The sequence below is a fragment of the Rutidosis leptorrhynchoides genome, chromosome 7 (genome assembly GCF_046630445.1).
Source record: "Rutidosis leptorrhynchoides isolate AG116_Rl617_1_P2 chromosome 7, CSIRO_AGI_Rlap_v1, whole genome shotgun sequence".
Lineage (NCBI taxonomy): Eukaryota > Viridiplantae > Streptophyta > Magnoliopsida > Asterales > Asteraceae > Rutidosis > Rutidosis leptorrhynchoides.
Window position 1 is genome coordinate 262,810,838 of NC_092339.1, and position 9,174 is coordinate 262,820,011.

Sequence of the window (9,174 nt, forward strand, 5' to 3'; positions counted from 1 at the left end):
CACAAAGGGTTTTGGTACTTTAACTAATGGGAATGTCACATTCTCAAATGTTGCATATGTAGTTGGGCTTAAACATAATTTACTCAGCATAAGCCAACTGACAAGCAAGAACAAGATAGTCCAATTCAGAAAGAAAATTGGCACTATTTTTGATAAGACAGGGAAGCCACTGCTGACTGCAAAACGTCATGAAAACATGTATCAGATTGACATGAACACAGCTGTCACAACAACTAATACTTGTTTCTATTCAAAGGTTGCAGACAACCTGAAATGGTTATGGCACAAGAGACTCTCACATCTCAACTTCAAAGATATTCACAAATTATCCAATAAAAGTTTGGTGTCTGGGCTATCCACCATGTCTTATGTAAAGGACAGACTGTGTCCTGGTTGTGAAAAAGGGAAACATCACCATGCCTCATTCAAATCAAAGCAAATCTCATCTATTGAGAAACCATTTCATTTACTTCATATGGATCTTTTTGGTCCTGTTAATGTGGCCAGCTGTAGTGGGAAGAAGAATACACTGGTTATTGTTGATGAATATTCCAGATACACCTGGGTATTCTTTTTGAAGCAAAAGAGTGAAGCTGCTGATGAAATTATCAATTTTATCAAACGAATGGAGCTTTTGAATGGGCAGCTGGTGAAACAGCTAAGAAGTGATCATGGTACAGAATTCAGAAATGCAACTTTAAAAGAATTTTGTGCTGACAAAGGTATTTCACAAAACTTTTCTGCTGTGAGAACACCTCAGCAAAATGGTGTTGCAGAAAGAAGAAACAGAACTCTCATTGAAGCAGCAAGATCTATGTTAGCTGAGTCTGGGTTGAAAAATTCATATTGGGCAGAAGCTGTGAATACTGCTTGCTTTACCCAGAATAGATCTCTTATAGTGAAAAGACATCAGAAAACTGCTTATGAAGTTCTCAAAGGTAGAAGACCCTCAATTTCATTTCTTCATGTATTTGGCAGTCCCTGTTACATTCTAAATAATAGGGATCAGCTGGGCAAATTTGATGCTAAGGCTGATGAAGGTATATTCTTAGGATATTCCAACATGTCAAAGGAATACAGGGTTTTCAACAAGAGAAGGGATTGTTTTGAAGAATCCATTAATGTTACATTTGATGAAACTGCTCCTTCTTCTTCTTCTGATCATGAAGATGAAGTGCTACTGTTTGAAGAGCCTACTCAGCCAGCTCTAGATGATGAAGAACCAGCAGCACAACCCTCGCCTATTCATGCTGCTGGGTTCTCTGATGATGAGATGGAACACTCTGTTCCATCTGTGTCTGAACCAGGTGGACCTACTGGTTCTACTGAAGTTTTACAACTTGAGCATAGGTCTACTGGTTTTGAAGGATCACAAGCTGATACTGGTTACACTAATAATGAACAGCTGTCTCCAACTGCTGTTCATACTTCCAAACCAGCTGATGATCAAGATGCTGTGTGTTCCACGACAAGCTCACCTGTTCATAATACTAGATGGACAAAAGAGCATCCTATCGAGCAAGTTATTGGTAATCTGGCTAGTGGTGTTAAAACCAGAGGACATGCAACCAGCAATTTTTGTATGCATGTAAACTTTGTGTCTACCATTGAACCTACATGTCCTGATGAAGCAATTAAAGATCCAAGCTGGGCAGGAGCTATGCAAGAAGAGATCTCCCAGTTTGATAGGAATAAGGTTTGGACATTGGTACCTAAACCTGATGATGAAACTAAGAAAATCATTGGTACCAAGTGGGTTTTCAAGAATAAGATGGATGAAGATGGGATTGTGATCAGAAACAAAGCTAGATTGGTAGCTCAAGGTTTCAAACAGGAAGAAGGATTGGATTATGGAGAGACTTATGCTCCAGTGGCTAGGATGGAAGCTATCAGACTGTTCTTGGCGTATGCTGCTAAGATGAACTTTAGGGTATTCCAGATGGATGTTAAATCTGCATTTCTAAATGGGAAGCTGCAAGAAGAAGTTTATGTCAAACAGCCTCCTGGTTTTGTAAGCAGTAAATATCCAGACCATGTCTACAAGTTAGACAAAGCTCTTTATGGCCTCAAACAGGCTCCAAGAGCATGGTATGAGACACTTCATGTGTATCTCACTGGTATAGGCTTTAAAGTTGGAAAAATTGACACCACTCTGTTCTCAAAAGAGACAGATGGTGATCTCTTGCTGGTACAGATATATGTGGATGATATTATTTATGGATCTAAAAATGAGAAACATTGTCAAGATTTTTCAAAACTTATGTCAAAGACATATGAAATGAGCTTACAAAGAGACTTGCAATACTTTTTGGGATTGCAAATTAAACAACTTGATGATGGAATTTTTATAAGTCAGGATAAATATATCAAAGATATGCTAAAGAAATTTGGTCTGACCTGTTTAAAAGATATAGGGACTCCAATGGCAGCATCTATTAAAATAGATGCTGATCCCAATGGTAAACCAGTCAATATCACTGAGTATAGAGGTATGATTGGATCCCTACTTTATCTCACAGCCAGCAGACCAGATATTATGTTTTCTACATGTCTGTGTGCCAGATATCAAGCTGATCCTAAAGAGTCACACTTGCTAGCAGTCAAGAGGATATTTAGGTATCTGAAAGCTACTGCTAAACGTGGTCTTTGGTATCCCAAAGACCAGGATTTTGAGCTAATTAGGTATTCAGATGCTGATTTTGCAGGGTGTAAAATAGACAGGAAAAGTACTACTGGTGGTTGCCAGTTACTGGGTGGTAGGCTAGTCAGCTGGACGAGCAAAAAGCAGAATACTATGTCCACATCTACTGCTGAAGCAGAATACATTTCTGCTGGTAGTTGTACTGCTCAAGTACTATGGATGCAAAGCCAGCTGAAAGACTATGGTGTTCATGTTACAAAGACTCCAATCTACTGTGACAACACAAGTGCAATAGCTATCACCAATAATCCTGTAATGCATTCAAGAACAAAGCACATTGACGTTCGATATCATTTCATAAGGGATCATGTTCAGAAAGGAGACGTGGAGCTACATTTTATTTCAACAGACCAGCAGTTAGCAGATCTATTCACAAAGCCCTTAGATGAGAAACGTTTTAACTATCTCATCTCTGAGCTGGGTATGCTTAAACTTTAAATAAAAGACAATTTTTGTTGGTGTGCTGGCTCTACAACATGAAGGGCAAACCAGTAAGCAATTTTTGTTATCTTACTGCCTACATGTAAAATACTCAGCACAACAAGGTCTTTTATATTTTGGTTACTCAAAGTTTTTTTTAATTGAAATAATAAATAGCTCACAAAATTAAATGATTCCTTAAAACTGAAACTCATTTACTTCCAATGATTTAAATTAAATTCATAACATATTAAATGTAACAAAGTATCTTGTATTTAATACGACACTTATTTTGTGGTTTTCAATTTTTTTTAATAAAAAAATTAATTAAAATCTGCTGCATTTAATGTTGAATGGATGGTATGAGTATTCAAGCCGTAAATACATCAAATCATCAGTCTGTGTCCCCTCGAGTGTGCCAGTCTGTCACATCTACCCACGCGCCTGCTAATAGCAGTTGTCACTTTCTCTCTCCTGCCTTTTTCACCCAATCACAACGGTTAAAAGTGTGTTTTATCTTCCATAATAATAACCTTTGGTTATTCTGTTTTCAAATTCACACTTCTCTCTCTAAAAATCCCCAAATCTTCATATCTTCACTTTCTACAATCATCAATGGCAGAACAACAACAACATCAATCACCACCTGCTGAGACCCAGTAACCGGAACAACAATCGGAGCAACCACAAGCATCGGTGGAACCACAACCGGAGCAGCAACCACCGCCGGCTACAGAGGAACAAATTGAACAAGGGCCACTATTCAACCTGCACCCCAATCTTGTTAGGGCTGCAAACGCACCTGAACACTCTACGATTCGCCTTTCAAGAGGCAATGCTGCTCATGCCCTTTCTATTCCCAAATCGAAAGTCAATACCGGCTATGAAGAGCTGATTTCTTATATCTGTCAATCCCCTCTGGCAAGAGCCATTACCGGTGTACCTTCACGATTATATCCAGCCTGTTTGGCCAGATTCTGGTATACTGCCACCATGTCCACCACCGAACAGAACGTTCCATGTATTCATGGCATGGTGACTAACAGCTTACCCTGTTCCATTACTGTTGACGCCATCCGACGAGCTCTTCAATTACCCAATGGTCCATTTGTAGATTCACCTACAAGTGATGAGTTTTGAAGGGAGGTACTGAAAATCATTGGCTATTCTCAACCAGTATCTCATACACCACTCAGGAAACACATGCCACCCCTATGGTATTATTTCTTTGGGTTGCTGACTCAGTGTATCAGTCACAAATCTGGCAGTTTTGATCAATGCTCAGATTATGAGTTAAAGATGGGTCACGGGCTGCTGTTCAACCGCAACATAGATTATGCCAGTGAAATCTACTTACGGTTAAGGGAAATGGTGCTTGCACCCAAACGAACACATCTAATCCGCTTTCCAAGGTTTTTGAGCCTTGTCTTTGAAAATAAGCTGGGTGAAGCTTACCAGCAGATTGCTGACAAATCATATAACCTGCCTCTTAAACAAGGGGGGATGCCAAGGGATAAGCCTACTGCTCCATATGCTGCGTTGACACCAGCAATGCTTGAGTATCTAGCTGCTCAGGGTGGAGCTGCCCCATTGACTGCCTCTGGTGTTGCACCAGCTGAGGGGGAGGGTCTTCAGCGAAAGACAGCTGTCAAGAGGAAGAAGCCAGCTACCTCAACTAGTACAGCCACCGTCTCACATACTGGTAATGCAGTAGTTGTATTAGAATCTAGTGCTCTCTGATTACAAAGAACAGCCCTAGTCTTATATAATGACTACCCACTTCTAGTATTGGAATCCGTTGCTTAACTATTTCTTGGTAACAGGCAAATTCAAACGTGCAAGAGCTGGCTCCAAGCAAACCACAGGGGGAATTGCACCAGTCTCAACTGCTGCTCCTGCAAAGGATGTGGCTATGGAACCTGGTGCGTTTCTAGACCATACAGCAGAAAATTCTAACATAATTAAAAATCTTTTATCTGATGACTTGAAAAATGAATGTGGAGTTCAAGGTATAACCCTGGCTCCCAAGCTGACTAGTTTTAAAACTAGTGTTAAGAAGAGTAGCAACCCATACTCTTCTAGCCAGACACTTCCACATTTTTCAAATTTAAACTTAATGTTATATCCTCTGCTGCCAGTACAATCAGCAGAGCACATACCTGACCCCCAAAGCAATCTTGAGCTGGCTCCTCATCGTGTTGAACCAGCTCAGGATACTGCACAGCCATTATGTTACTCGGATCATGCTAAGAGTCTCACTCCTACATCATTACCAGCCATAACTCTTACACTATCTGGGTCAACATGTGTTGCCAATGAGTCAGCAGAGTCACAGCTGTACTTACAGACACCTTATTCTGTCTCATTCGAAGGGCTGACCAAATCACCAGTCTGTCCCCAGAGACCAACACCAGATGCAATTGTTGAGTCAAATTTATTTGGTTCTACAGTTGTTAACATAAAATGTTCTATTATTTCAGTTCTTAGCAGGGTAGATGAACAGGCAGAGGGGGAGCAAGTTAAAGATGATATTATTCCTACTAAGCAGATTGCTGCCTCTGCTACTGGTATTGGTGCTACTGTTTCTCCTACTGGTGGTGCTGATGCTAGTACCGTTGCCTCTACAGCTGCTGGTAATACTGCTCCCAGTATTGTTGCTTCCACTACTACACCTGCTGTGGAAGATGAAATCATAGTGGATCCTCCTGTTCTTAAAAAGGTAATTGACAATATTGTCAAGGATGTTCTACTTGATGAACCTGCCACTGAACCAAAGGGTGACATTACGTCTGCTGCTGCTATCGATGTACAATATGTTATCATGGAAGTTGATACAAGTGCTACTTTTCCATCTGATGTTATCCTGGATGCTGGTAAAAGTGCTACTTTTCCATCAGATTCTGGTTCAGAGGATGATATTGTTCTGGAGGGTCCTGATTTTGTTAATGCTGGCTATGTTGGCTATGTTGGCTATGTTCCCACAGAGCCAACGGTGGATACTGATGCTACTACTGGAGATGTTGCTTAGTTACTCACTGATGCTACTGGTTCTACGGAACCCGTTATGGATGCTGGTACCTCTGCTATTGCCACTACTGACTCTTCTCAGGCTACTGTTTATGCTGAGAAGAAACCCTATGTGTGCCAGGTGCTAGATCCTGATGAAGTTGTCCCTAAATTCATCTATCGGGGAGCATCTATCACTCCCAGAGTTGCTCTGCTGGTGGATCAGCTAACTTTTGATCCTCAAACTACCATAGTATCAGCCAGCAAATTGCCTCGCGAAGAGCTGACTGAACTATTGTCTCAACTTGGTCAACCAGCTAGAGAAGAAGTTTATGAGAGGCTGGCTACTTTAGAACAGATAAACGAGCAGCCATTTTATCACTATTTTGGCATGGCTCCAGCTGCTTCTCCATGGCCTGGTACATAGAGGCCTCTCAAGTTCATCCGGGATCCCTCTACTGGTAAATATGTTATGCAGAATATTCCTGATTCGCCAGTACCTTCTGATTCATCAGCTTCTTCCTCATCATCATCTTCTTCTGATGGTGATGCTGATAAAGGTACTGGTAAGGATGAACCAGCCACTCATGATAATGTGACTGGTTCCAAAGAAAAACCAGTGGATCTCACAGATGATACTGATCTTCATGCTGACAAGGATACTAGTGGTTCTAAACCTTCGGGTGAAGGTAAAAATGATGGTGATCATGGTGACGAGTCAGCTCCTGACCTTCCACCTCCACCACCCCACATAAGTACTCTCGTGTCAGCTGCTTCTGACCAGCCCTCAACGAGCTATCTTAAATTTAATGTTGATGAGGTGGCTGATATTTCAACCTTCGCTGTACTTAGGACACTCAGAGAAGTTACACCAGATCTCCAAAACACCATTCGCACTGCTATTGATGATAGTGTAACTTAAGCCATCCGGAATGCTGGGCAAGTCACCTCTTCAAATATTGAGGCCCAGCTAAGACAAATACGTGCTTTTGCTGATCTTGCAGTATCAGCCATTGTCAAGCAACTGGAAGGGGAGGAGGAATTAAAGAAGCGAATCCTTTCTCACAATGAGTACATGGAGGACATTGCTAGCCTTAAAGCTGATTTGGAGGCTGCCAATCGCAGAGTCCTGTTTCTTAATGAAGAAAATGCTGTTCTGCATGAGAGATTGGAATCGCAGGAACAACAAATGGCTAACATGATTCCTGTCTCTGCCTATGTTCAAATGGTGGAGAATATGCAACGCCTGGCTGCTCTACAGGGTGATGTTAGGGCTATGGTTGAACAGATGGCCATAGGTGTTGCAAGGAATAAAGTTAGATCCTCCAACCTTCTCCTTAGACAATTTAGTGTGGATCCTGGTGCCCATCTCACTCCTGAAGTTGCTGATTGGAACAATTTTGCTTTCTCTGTTCCCAACTCAGATAGTGATCTTGATGCACAAGTCTCCCCTGTTCTTTCTCCTGCCCCTGCTGATGACAAAAAGGGGGAGAAGAAGAAATCTAAGAGTAAATCTAAAAAGAGAAAACAATCAGAGGGGGAGCATGAGCATGAAAAGGCTCCTAAACAACCAAGGAGGGATGGTGATGGTGATGGTGATGGTCAAGACTCTGGCACTAAGCTCAGCAACGCTCATACTGAAACTAGTGTACAGGCAGCTGGTGGTTCTCAACCCAGTGAGTCTGTTACATCAGTGGATGATATTGGTTCTGGCAGTAAGCCCAGTGATGTTTCTGATATGGCTGTTGCTAAAGCTCTTCTTGTCTCTCAGTCTATTGAAAGGAAAATGAAAAGAAAACTTGAGAGATATCAGAAGAAACTTGAGAGATATCAGAAGAGACAGCAAGACTTAAATGATGCCTTCAATGTCAAATGGGATACCTATGTTGCTCTTAAATGCCACAGAATTGATCATAGGAGATGGCTGACCCAACAAAAGAAGGACATTGATAATGACCTGACTGGCATTGATCTCTACAAAAAAGAAGCACGAAAAAGAAATGCCAAGTTCATGATCAAATACAACAAAAAGAGGGCAAAGTTGTATGCTGAGCGTGCAGAGAGAATTAAACGAATGACTCCAGAAGAAATGAAAGATTATCTTGCATCTACTGGATCAGGGGGAGGAGTTAGAGCTGATATTTTTATGAAATGGTTAGATGCTGTGTTAGAAACCAGCTCATCTCCTCGACCAAAATCCACTGCTCAGCCAGCTACACAGCAACAACCAACAGAAACAATCAATCTTGACGATGATGATACTCAGGGGGAGCATCTTGCTATTGTTCCCTATCTGTCTCCACAAGAACCAGTATCAACACAAGAACCATCAGCTGAACCCAAGCCTATTTACAAACAAAGGGTGAAATCCACTCCAAGGGATAACCAGCCCCTCAGGAAAGGACCCCTATTTGAGGCAGCTGATGAAGATACTGTGACAGTTGTGCCAGTTGATACTAATCAATCAGCTGGTACTGAAGACTCAGGAAGGAGTGCTGAGAAAGAAGACCCAGCCAGAAGTGTGCTGCTGGGTGACACAAGTGTTGAAGACCCAGCCAAGGTGGTTGAGCTGGGTGCTAAACCAGATGATGATACGATTGATCCTGCTGACTTTACTGTCTGGGGTAGAGAAGATCACTTATTTTTTCAATCTCCTATCTCTCCTCGGACTCTCACTTATTTTAATAGAACAAAGGATAACCGTGTCAATCAATTCTCAGTAAGTTCATCTGGCATAGATGAATCAAACATGTATCCTCCATCTTCCCCTAAACGTCATGGTAAACACAGAACCTGGGAAGATGATTCAGTTGACCATAGTGACCTGAATCTTTTCAGAATGAATCCAGATGAAAGAGAAGCTTACAGGCTGGAGATCACTGTTCCAGAATTGCTTGAGCAAAGACAAGCAGAGCTTAATGAAAGAATACGCCAAGTCAGATTTCTGCATCATCCTCTTGATCAGCCATTCTAAATCGCTCCCTTGACCTTTGGCGTTGATATTGGTGTATATTTGAATAACAGTGGTCGAAGGCTCTCCACTGATA